Source organism: Lotus japonicus, chromosome 6 (assembly GCF_012489685.1).
Source record: "Lotus japonicus ecotype B-129 chromosome 6, LjGifu_v1.2".
NCBI lineage: Eukaryota > Viridiplantae > Streptophyta > Magnoliopsida > Fabales > Fabaceae > Lotus > Lotus japonicus.
In genome coordinates this window covers 32,954,314-32,966,723 of record NC_080046.1, presented here as the reverse complement: position 1 = coordinate 32,966,723, position 12,410 = coordinate 32,954,314, and positions in this window count along the sequence as shown.

Genomic DNA, 12,410 nt, shown 5'->3' with positions numbered 1-12,410 from the left:
GATGGCGTTGGACGCCTTTTCAGGCGACTCAGACCCCATGGAACACTTGCGTTATTTTAACACGAAAATGGTTATTGGAGGAGCAACAGATGAGGTGAAGTGTAGGTTGTTACCATCAACATTCAAGGGGATGGCGATGCAATGGTTCATCCGTCAACCGCCCTTCTCCATTGACAATTTTACTGATTTGTCCACAAAGTTCTTAACTCAATTCTCCGCCAATAAAACTACCAAGGCAACCATGTTTGATCTTATCAGCATACATCAACAGCCAGGGGAGAAGCTCAAGAACTACATGGCGCGATTTAGTAAAATGGCGGTTCAACTGGAGGAGGGCAATCCGGATGTATGCCTTGCGTCTTTCAAAAATGGTCTTCGGGCGGGTGACTTGAATCGGGACTTGACGAGGCGACCAGCAAAAGACATGATGGACCTTCGTGCTCGTGTTCAGGAATTCATATTAATTGAGCAGGATGATCAGAAAAAACAAGAAAGAGAGGAAGGACGCAAGCAAGCCCATTCCGGCGGGGTTTCGCAGGATAAACCTAAGGCAGGGAAGGAAACCAGGGTAGCACAAACCCCCCGTGTACCAAGACCGGGACCATATCAAAACTCCAAACCAGGATTTCAAAATACATGGCACCGTAATTCTCAAGGTCCCGCTGCAGCCACAACTGGTCAGCATGGTACTACGCCAGCTCCAGTTCCACTTACAAAGTTAAATGCGCCCTTAAGCACCATTTTAAGGGCCGTTGGGCAAACGAATGTTGTGCAGTACCCGCCACCCCCGCGGCGACCGCCAGCTAATGTAGATACCAATAGGTGGTGCGAGTACCACAAAGCGTTGGGGCATACGACGGATAATTGTTGGAATTTGAGGCGGGAAATTGATCGATTGATTAAGGCTGGTCATCTGGCAAACTTCGTTAAAGAAACAGCAACGCCAGAAGTCGCTAGGATCACCCAAGGAGACAAAGGCAAAGGCAAGGAGATAGTGGAAGAGTTGGGCGATCCTGTTGGGGAATGTTCATCTATTGCAGGAGGATTTGGCGGGGGTGCAATTTCAAGTAAGGCTAGAAAACGCTATGTGGCGGCAGTACACTCAGTACATGAGGCAAGCGAAAGCGAGTGTTGGGTGAATCACTCCCCTATCATATTCACTCCTCAGGATTTTGCGCACGTGATTCCCCATGACAACGACCCAATTGTGGTAACAATCAGGGTTAACAATTATGTCACGAAGAAAGTATTTTTAGACCAGGGGTCTTCGGCGGATATCATTTATGGAGATGCCTTTGATCGCCTGGGGCTAAAAGAGTCAGACTTGAGGTCGTATAAAGGAACCTTAGTAGGGTTTACAGGGGACCGTGTCACTGTTCGAGGATATGTGGAAATACCAACTACTTTTGGCGAAGGAGAGTTTGTAAAGAAATTTCAAGTGAAGTACTTAGTCCTGGCGTGCAGAGCCAACTACAATGTACTCTTGGGACGAGACACCCTCAACAAGCTATGTGCGGTCGTTTCAACAGCTCATTTGACTGTTAAATATCCAGCCTGCAATGGAAAGGTTGGGGTATTACATGTGGACCAAAATGCAGCAAGAGAATGTAATCTAAGAAGTGTGGCGCTTTATGGGCGTAAGGCCGCCAAAGAAAGTCACAGAATTACAGAAATCTTTCCGCAAGAGGGATTCAGTTTGGATCCAAGAGACGATGCTGATGATTTCCGCCCACAACCTCTGGAAGAAACCAAGCAAGTGCAAATTAAGGATAAAATTTTAAAGATTGGCAGCAGTTTGACAAAGGAACAAGAGGAAAGGTTGATCACGCTGCTGGGTGATAATTTGGATCTCTTTGCATGGACCATCAATGATGTACCAGGGATTGACCCCAATGTGATCACTCACAAATTGGCTATTCGACCAGGGGCGACCCCAGTCATCCAGCCAAGGCGGAGAATGAGTGATGAAAAGAATAAGGCAGTACAATTAGAGACTGAGAAACTAATCAAGGCTCGCTTCATCCGTGAGGTGCAGTACCCGACATGGCTCGCCAATGTTGTGATGGTCAAAAAATCCAATGGGAAGTGGCGAATGTGCACGGACTACACAAGCTTGAACAAAGTGTGTCCTAAAGATTCATATCCACTTCCCAATGTCGATAAGCTTGTGGATGGAGCGTCGGGGAATGAACTTTTAAGTCTCATGGATGCTTACTCGGGCTACAATCAAATCATGATGCATCCATCGGATGAAGAAAGTACAGCATTTATGACCAATCAGGCGAATTATTGTTACAAGACAATGCCTTTTGGATTGAAGAATGCAGGAGCTACGTACCAACGGCTCATGGATAAAATCTTTTCAAAACAAGTGGGCAGGAATATGGAGGTATATGTGGACGACATGATCGTAAAGTCCGCCAGGGCTAGTGATCATGGCGGCGATCTTAAGGAAGCGTTTACTCAATTAAGAACATATCAAATGAAGTTGAACCCTGAGAAGTGTTCTTTTGGGATCCAGGGAGGAAAGTTCTTGGGATTCATGTTGACATCGAGAGGAATAGAAGTGAATCCTGATAAGGGAAGGGCGATCTTCGAGATGAAAAGCCCAGCAAGTGTCAAAGAAGTTCAGCGTTTGACAGGACGAATGGCCGCCTTGTCACGTTTCTTGCCAATGGCGGGTGACAAAGCGGCCCCATTCTTCACATGCTTAAAAAAGAATTCAAAGTTTCAGTGGACAGAGGAATGCGAACAAGCTTTTACCAAATTAAAGGAATCATTGGCCACATTGCCAGTACTTTCCAAGCCAACACCAGGCTTTCCATTAGTGCTCTATCTAGCAGTTACTGACAAGGCGGTGAGTACAGTGTTGCTCCAGGAAGAGGGAAAAAAGCAGAAAGTTATATATTTCGTGAGCCATACTTTACAGGGGGCAGAGTTGCGGTACCAAAAAATTGAAAAGGCTGCATTGGCGATTTTGAAAACTGCGAGGCGCCTTAGGCCTTATTTCCAAAGTTTCCAAGTCAAAGTTAAAACTGATGTCCCCTTAAGACAAGTACTTCAGAAGCCCGATTTGTCAGGGCGATTGGTTAGCTGGTCAGTGGAATTGTCAGAATATGATATACAATATGAGCCAAGGGGCCAAGTCACAGTTCAAAGTTTGATCGACTTCGTGGCGGAATTAACACCCACGGAAGGCGAGAAGACTCGAGGAGAATGGGTCCTATCTGTGGATGGATCCTCTAATAAGACTGGAAGTGGGGCTGGGATAACAATTGAAAGTCCAGACAAAATGATCATTGAACAGTCTCTAAAGTTCGAGTTCAAGGCGAGCAACAATCAATCTGAGTATGAGGCTTTGATCGCCGGCTTAAGGCTAGCCATTGAGCTGGGGGTCCAAAAGTTATTTATCAAGGGAGATTCGCAGTTAGTGGTTAAACAGGTGAAAGGCGAGTACCAAGTAAAGGATCCGCAACTTTCCAAATACTTGGAAGTGGTACACAGATTGATGATGGAGGTCAAAGAAATTAAGATAGAACATGTCCCGAGGGGCCAAAATGAGAGGGCAGATGTGTTAGCAAAATTGGCGAGCACAGGGAGATTGGGCAATTACCAAACAGTCATTCAGGAAACCCTGCCTCGCCCGAGCATTGATTTGGTAGAACTAAAGTTGAAAGCAGTCAAGTCAGTAATTGAAGGCGAGCCTTCTTGGATGGAGTCAATCAAGATCTTCCTAGAAAACCCTCCAAAGGATGACAATGTGAACACAAGAGCGAAACGAAGGGAAGCCAGTTTTTACACAGTGGTGGATGGTGAGTTGTATCGGCGGGGAATTATGTCCCCTATGCTCAAATGCGTTGACACCAAGAACGCCCATGGAATAATGGCGGAAGTCCATGAAGGTGTTTGTTCAAGCCATATAGGCGGGAAATCCTTGGCGGTGAAAATCGTGAGAGCTGGATTTTATTGGCCGACAATGAAGAAGGACTGTCTTGAGTATGTTAAGAAATGTGAAAAATGCCAAGTCTTCTCTGACTTGCACAAGGCTCCGCCAGAAGAGTTAACAACCATGATGGCGCCTTGGCCATTTGCTATGTGGGGGGTTGACATTTTGGGACCATTCCCAGTAGCGAAGGCACAAATGAAGTATATCATCGTGGCGGTTGATTACTTCACTAAATGGATAGAAGCCGAGGCGGTGGCAACTATCACGGCTGCCAAGGTCAGGAGCTTCTTGTGGCGAAGGATTGTTTGTAGATTTGGGGTCCCCAGGGCGTTAGTAATGGATAATGGAACACAATTCACAAGTAATGTTACCCGGGAATTTTGTACAGAAATGGGAATCGAGATGCGATTTGCCTCTGTAGAACATCCACAAACCAATGGGCAGGCTGAATCGGCTAACAAGGTTATCCTGAAAGGTTTAAAGAAGAAACTGGATGAAGCAAAAGGGCTTTGGGAGGAGGAACTACCAGGCGTTCTTTGGGCATACAACACCACTGAACAGTCAAGCACAAAGGAAACCCCGTATCGTTTAACTTATGGGACTGACGCCATGCTCCCAGTTGAAATTGAAAACCAAAATTGGCGAGTGGTTCGGTTTAATGAGAATGACAACGGGGAAAATTTAATAGCAAATCTAATCATGCTGCCCGAGGAACAACGTGAGGCTCACATAAGGAATGAGGCGGGAAAAGTGAAGGTTGCAAGAAAATTCTCAACGAAAGTAGTGCCTAGAAAAATGAGGGTAGGAGACTTAGTGCTCCGAAAAAATACAATACCCGATAAACACAACAAACTTTCACCCAACTGGGGCGGGCCTTACAGGATTATAGGCGATGTTGGAGGAGGAGCTTATAAGTTGGAACAACTAAATGGTCAAAAGGTTCCACGAACATGGAACGCCTCTCATCTAAAGCAGTATTTTAGTTAATAGAAACAACCAAAGGTGAATGAAGTCGCACTCTTTTTTCCTTTCTTTGGAGAGGTTTTTAATGAGGCGGCATGTAAAAAGAATGGGACAATTGTTCTCATGAGAAAGAAAATTAATGAAAAGGTTATTTCAACAAAATCGCCTGTATTTTTTAATTCAATATAATTTATATTACGAGTTCATGCAATGCAAATCGTATCAAAGTATGCAATACTGCGAGTAAACCTTTCGGAATAAGAAAGTGTCGCCATCAAATGTTAAAAGCCTTGGCAATTCTAGTGGCCACTAGAAACCAAGCCTCGTCGAAAAATCGGCTAAGGTATGCAAACCAAAGTAACAACAAAAGTTAGTAACAACTCAAGGTAACAACGAATGAACTTAAAATGGTATCCATTAAAAGTAAGGCAAAGGGGGCGACGCCCGTACATGATTTGGAATGATGATAAAAGACAGGGCAATTCCCAAAGCAAAATTTTAACTTCATGAAATAAAAGAAGAAATTCAAGCCAGGTTCTCATTGTTGCCCTGGCTTGTCCCAGCTTGAGGGTCTTCCTTCTCGTGATCCTCATTCTCGTGCTGCTCATTCCCATCCTCGCCATCTTCTTTAGGCTCACTTTCATCATCGAATTGGGGAAGGAGGTCGAGGCTAATGTCATCATCACCAACTACTTGACCATCCTTGATCTCCTTCAGCCACCCAATACGGGAAAGATCAAAGCCCGGCTCAACCACACTAATCTGCTCTTTGGCCGCCAGAAAGCCTTGAGCAAACTAGAGAAGCACGCCCCAAGATGGAAGCATTTAGGCATTCGTACTTCTTTTCCAATTTTTGGCACTTGGCCTGAACAGCAGTGTGTTTGTCGTTGATAGTTTCTTTCAGAGATTTGGTCTTTTGAAGAAGCAAGTCAGAAGCCGCCAAGTCATCAGTTAACTTAGCACACCTCTCCTCAGCAGCCTTCAGGTTTTTGTTGGCGGTCTCAGCATCGGCTTTTGCTTGCTCATAGGCAGTCTTATAGTCAGCCGCCTTCTTTTCATAACGGTTCTTGGTTGCTATCAACTCCTTCACGCACTTAGCCATTCCCGCCACAGTACTGGCGGCAGAGAGCGCATGATGGATCGCCACAGAAGCAATGTTGGGAGGGCCTTGACCGGAAACATCCTTGTGAATCCGGTTGTCAAAGGTACGATTCATAAAATCCAATACGTTGAAGCGAGGATCAGATAGGTTCAGCAAAGGGGGAAGAGCCTCGCCACCAATAGCTGAGCTAGGGCCAGCTTGGATGAATGGAGTTGAAGGGCGGTTGATCAGTGCGCCTGAATCCGGTTGAGGTGGCGGGACATTGTCATGCCCCTTCTTTTTCTCAGTCGGACGACCTTTTGGATCAAGAGTTGATTGGTGAAGAGGTTTAACACCAGCAGCGCTCAAAGTTTTTTGGCGCTTTGGGTCCCTGACGTTATCAGAGCCCGAAGTACCTTCATTCTTTTTCTTTTGCTCAGTCTCGGCGGCCCTTTTCTTCGCCGCCGCAGCAGACTGGGCGAGGTATTCCTTCATCTTGATGGGGTTGGCATCAACCTTGCTTTTTCCCATCGTGGCTGCATGGAAAACATCACTTAGGCGAGGTACATAAACAAATAGAAAAACAAGTTGTGCAAAAATTATAAACTTACTAAAAAATTGATTTAAAGTGCCGGATTTCGACGCTTCAATCAAGTCATGACCAGAGATTACTGGTAATGTGCGGAGGTAATCGGCGATGGCCTGCTCGGATTCATCCAAGGCGTCGTATGAAACGGATATTTTTCGGCGAGGGTTTTTTGTCCAGTAAAAGGGGAAGAGAGGGTGGTTATTGGAATCTCGAAACAAGTTATTCATTTCAGGCGACTCCATGACTTTGAAATATTTTTTCTGCCACACTTTGTAATGGCTTTTAAGGGCGGTGAATCGGCTCATGTTCTTGCGAGCCAAAAGGGGAACCCACTTGACAGATGTAGGTTTTGTGGTGATTGTCTTCTAAAAAAGGAAAAACAAGGGATAGGTGGGAGTGCAACTCAAATGTTCACAGAGAATTTCAAAGCAGCGAATGAAACCCCAGGCGTTGGGCTGGAGTTGACAAGGCGCCACGTTCAAAAAGGTAAGAACGTGGCATATGAAGGGCGAGAAAGGGAGTTTGATATTCAAATCCAAGAAAAAATAACCATAAACAAAAAAGAAATCGGGCGATTCATCAGTGGGTTCCTTGCGAAAAAGAACGCAATCGTCCTCGCCACATGGAAGAACATTTAACAGGTGATCTTCGTTATTTGAGGTGGCGGGATTTATCTTTGTAAACCCTTGAGAAGATATTCGAAGCGAACTGATGCTCCCAAGGCTACCCCAGATGGAGCGCCAAAGACACTTATCTTCAACTAAATGCGCATTGGAACGCCATTCGGGCGAAGACAAATCTCCATTAGAGGAGAGAATAGAATTAACGGAGCCGGCGGGACCGGAATCCTCGTGAGTGGAGGGCGAGGATTGTATTTCGATAACGGTGGGGGCAGAAACTTCCCCCTCCGTAGAAGGGGAAGTGAGCTCTAAGGAGGAAATGCTAAAATTTTGTGTCGACATGCTGGGTAATTTCATAAAAATAAAAAAGAAGATGAACAGGTCCAAACACAAAGAAAGAAGAAGACACAGTGTCAAGAAAAGAGAAAGGGGAAGGACTCACCGGAGGAAGAAGCGGAGGATTGAGTAAAGAGAACGTCGGCGATGGGGGAGCACCGCGCAATGACGACGGCCGGAGTGAGCAAGGTTCACCGGAGAACAAAGAAGAGAGGGAAAGCTGCGATGAAAAAGTTTTCAGAGCAAAGGTTTTCAGAAAAGTGAAAAGTGAAAGGTAAAAAGGGTATTTATAGAAGAAAAAGGAAGAGAGAGAATGAGTGGGAAAGACTGCGAAGGATCGTGGGATCGTGGGATTTGAAATTTGAAAAGGTATGAAACGAAAAGACATAACTCCTCGAGACGCACAACTGCATTTATGGCAAATGATAGCAAAATCCCGGAAAAGAAGGATACGTGCGTCAGTTGAAAAGACGTGTTTGACAGGTGTGATAACGGCGAGATATCGACAAAGATAAAAAATGGCGAGAATTCATAAGCAAGAATGTGAAGACAGGCCCATGACTACAAAGAATGGCGATATACTGTAAAGACATCTCGACTCAAGGAACCTAAGTCTCATGTCTTGGGGGCATGTGGACTGGGCGGGACACCTACACAAATGAAAGAACGGCGACACAATTATCAGAAGAACGAAGTAAATGAAAAGGTAGGCGACGAAGCAACGTATAAAGACATTTCGACTCAACTTACTTAAGCCTCATGTCTTGGGGGCATGTGGACTGGGCGGGATATAAGTATCACTTATTCCCGCCCAAATCGAGCATTTAGATGAACGAAAGCAGCCATTGCGGGGTTTATGGAACAACGTCGAAGCCCGCCCGTCTTCTGGATGGGTCCACGCGCCAGCTGGAAGATTCCTTTAGTTTTGTCTTATATGTATAGAGGCTTGGGCCCCGGTTGTCAGGCCCAAGTACTGTAACACCCCGATTTCGGTGGCGTCACTTTAGTAACCAAAAGTAAACTTAATGCGGAAAAACGTGAAATATTTTTTTTTTAATAACTAAGACAAGACTGAATTAAATAAAACCCAAAAGCGAAAAGCAATAGAACTAATATACAATATATAAACAGCCCCCGCTGTAGTAGCAACCTCGTCACGAGTAACCTCCAGTGACGGAAAGAAAAGTGCAACGCCCGTAGGCAATATGTACAAACTGAATGAAAGGGTGAAGTGTCCTGATGAGGATCGGTCCAGCCCAGACAAAGACCCTTTGCAGGAAATAGGAGGTCCAATGACAAGGTCCAAGACCAAAAGAATGAAGCAAGCTTTGCAAGGACTGATTTTGGAGCTCAAGGGAAAAGAATATCAGAATAAATTAGAAGCAACTCCAAAGTGGGTCAATTTCCTTGAACACAAGAATGATGATGACTTGGACCCAACTTGAAGGCATAATTTCCAAGAACCCAATCTGCATGTTCAAGATGCACTCATGGACATTAATATTTAGTAAATAAGTCCATTTTAGTTATTTTCTTGAATTTTCGTATTTAATATAGGGGTGAATTTTCTGATGACATTTTGTATTCCCCCTAGTTGGTTTTTAATGTCTTTTATGAGCCTTTGACTCATCTTTAGGAACAGTGGGTTTTTACTCAAGTTTCCAATGCTAGTGGAGCTATAAATCTCTAGTGGAGTCTATTAAATGTTAGTGGGAGCATTATTACTTATATTGGAAAGAGTAGCATCCCACTTAGCCTATAAATAGGGACTCAATGTATGGAACAAAGCAGTTTTTGAATCTGAATGATATTGAGTTTTCTCATATTGTGAGAGCTTCCCATTTGTTCTTGGGTTAAGAACTAAACTTGATAACTTTGGTTCTACCGGCAGGTCGCGGTTAGGGTCAAGTTCCCCTTTATCTTTGATAACTTTGGTTCTACCGGCAGGTCGCGGTTAGGGTCAAGTTCCTATCTTTTGTCCCCGGTTTTCAAGACGATCCTATGTGTTCCCAAATCATATCATTTGGTACCAGAGCTTAGGCTCTTGAAAACCAGGTTTCTTTTCTCCATTTTGTTTTTATTTTTCGTTTTTTTTTGTTGTTCTCATCCTATATAAAAAAAAAAAACAGCCTACTCATATTATCCTTTCCCTTGTCTTCTCATCATCTTTTTTTTGAAGTTTTCGTGTGTTCCTTCATTCTTTTTGTCTTTTGTGATTTGCATTCTGCTGGAAAAAAAAAAAGTGCAAAAAAAAAAAGAAAAGAAAAGAAGTGTTCAGGTCCAAAAGCACAAAAAAAAAAGAAAAAAAGAAAGAAGTATTACAAAAAAAAAGGAAAAAAAAAAAAGAGTTGTGACCTGAAGAATTTAAGTGTGTTTCTTTCCAGCAATCAAAAAAAAAAAAAAAAAACCTCAGCCATTGTTCTCGTTTTCTATTTCTCTTAAAAAAAAATTAGTGTGTCCTTCCTAATCTCTCATTTCCTTAAATCGCTGAAGTTAGCATCTTCATACTCTAGCTGTTCCTTGTTGTGTAGAACCATCCTAAAGTTCTTAATTTAAGAGCTCATAAGGTGAAGCTGAGTGGTAAAAGGCAAGAGTTGTGAGATCATTAGAGGAAAAATAAAAAGCGAAAGATTGAGAGAAACACGAGTGATTGAAATATTTTGAGTGTAAACACGTGAGATTGTGTGAGTGAGAATTTTATTACTAACTGTGTTTTTGGCAGCACATAATCATGAGTGGAGACGAAGAAGGAGCATTTGATCTCAAGCTGTTTGTGAAAGCTGTTACAGAACAATTCACAGCCTTAAATAGAAGGTTTGATGATTTAGCATCAAGGTCTAGGTCCCCTCCTAGGCGAAACAATGAAGAGGAAGAAGAGGAGGAGTATTCAGATGGAAGATCTCATGAAAGAAGAAGAAGTGACAATAACTTGAATAGTATCAAAATGACCATCCCTACATTTCAAGGAAAGAATGATCCTGAACTGTACTTGGAGTGGGAGAGAAAGGTGGAGCATGTGTTTGATTGCCATCACTATTCAGAGGAGAAAAAGGTAAAATTGGCAGTTGTTGAATTTTCTGATTATGCTAGTATTTGGTGGGATCAATTTGTGATAAACAGGCGCAGAAATGGAGAGAGACCCATTCGCTCATGGGAAGAAATGAAGGCTGTCATGAGAAGAAGATTTGTCCCCAGCCATTACCATAGAGACTTGCACCGAAAATTGCAAAGTCTGACCCAAGGTTCTATGAGTGTGGAGGATTATTACAAGGAGATGGAGATAGCTATGATGAGAGCCAATATAGAAGAAGACCGTGAAGCCACTATGGCAAGGTTTATTGGAGGTTTAAAGAAGGAGATTGCTGATGTGGTGGAATTACAATATTATGTGGAGATGGAGGATTTGTTGCACAAAGCAGTTCAGGTGGAAAAGCAATTGAAGTCCAAAACCTCCTCCAAATTCTCATCATCCTCAAGCACTTCTTGGAAGTCAAATTGGAAGAATAATAAAGCCATTTCCCATCCTAAAGAAAATGTGAAGGCCAAGTCTACTATGGCATCCTCTAAAGGTAAATCTGAAACTAATTCTTCTTCACGATCACGTGATATAAAATGTTTCAGATGCCAAGGAATTGGGCATATTGCTTCTGAGTGTCCAAACAAAAGAGCAATGATTTTGCTGGATAATGGAGACATAGAGAGTGTGAGCTCAAGTGATGATGAAATGCCTCTGTTAGAAGATTGTAGTGATGTTGAAGTGGCTGAACCCGTGCATGGAAATTTGCTTGTTACTAGGCGTGCTCTTAGCATACAGCCTAAGGAAGATGAAGATGCGGAGCAACGTGATAAAATTTTCCATACTAGGTGCCTCATTAATGAAAAGGTATGTAGCATGGTTATTGACAGTGGAAGTTGTACTAATGTTGCTAGCACCTTGATGGTCGAGAAACTGAACTTGCCAACCAAAAAGCATCCTAATCCATATAGACTTCAGTGGCTCAATGATTGTGGAGACATAAGGGTGACTAAGCAGGTTTTGGTATCATTTTCCATTGGAAAATACAAAGATGAGGTTCTTTGTGATGTTGTGCCTATGCATGTGGGCCACTTGCTTCTTGGGCGGCCATGGCAATCTGATAGAAATGTTGATCATAATGGGTACAAAAATACCTATACCTTTACCATGAACAATCGCACCATTGTGTTGACACCTCTCAAACCTGCTGAAGCATATGCTGATCAAATTAGAATCGCAAAAGAGTGTAAGTTGAGAGAAGAAAAAGTGAGCATTCAAGAAAAAGAGAGAAAAAGTAAGAAAAATGAAAATGAGAAAAAGAAAGAAAAAGAAAAAAATGAGTGCAGTGAAGAGAAAAATAAGAGAGTAAGTGCATTTGCCAAGAAAAGAGATGTTGAGAGTGCATTGTTAGCAAGGGAGAACTTGCTTGTACTCATGTACAAAGATGTTTATTTCACTAACAATCTCAACTCTTCTTTGCCTAGTGCTGTTAATTCATTGTTGCAGGAGTTTGCTGAAATTTTTCCAGAAGATGTACCACAAGGATTGCCTCCTTTAAGAGGTATTGAGCATCAAATTGACTTTATTCCTGGTTCCTCACTTCCAAACAGGCCAGCTTATAGGACGAGTCCCGAGGAAGCAAAGGAAATTCAAAAGCAAGTGGATGAGTTGTTGCAAAAGGGATTTGTGAGGGAGAGCCTCAGTCCTTGTTCTGTTCCCGTGATCTTAGTTCCGAAGAAAGATGGAACATGGCGCATGTGTGTTGATTGCCGAGCCATAAACAAAATCACTGTAAAGTATAGATATCCTATCCCTAGATTAGATGATATGCTTGATGAATTGCATGGTTCTTGTGTGTT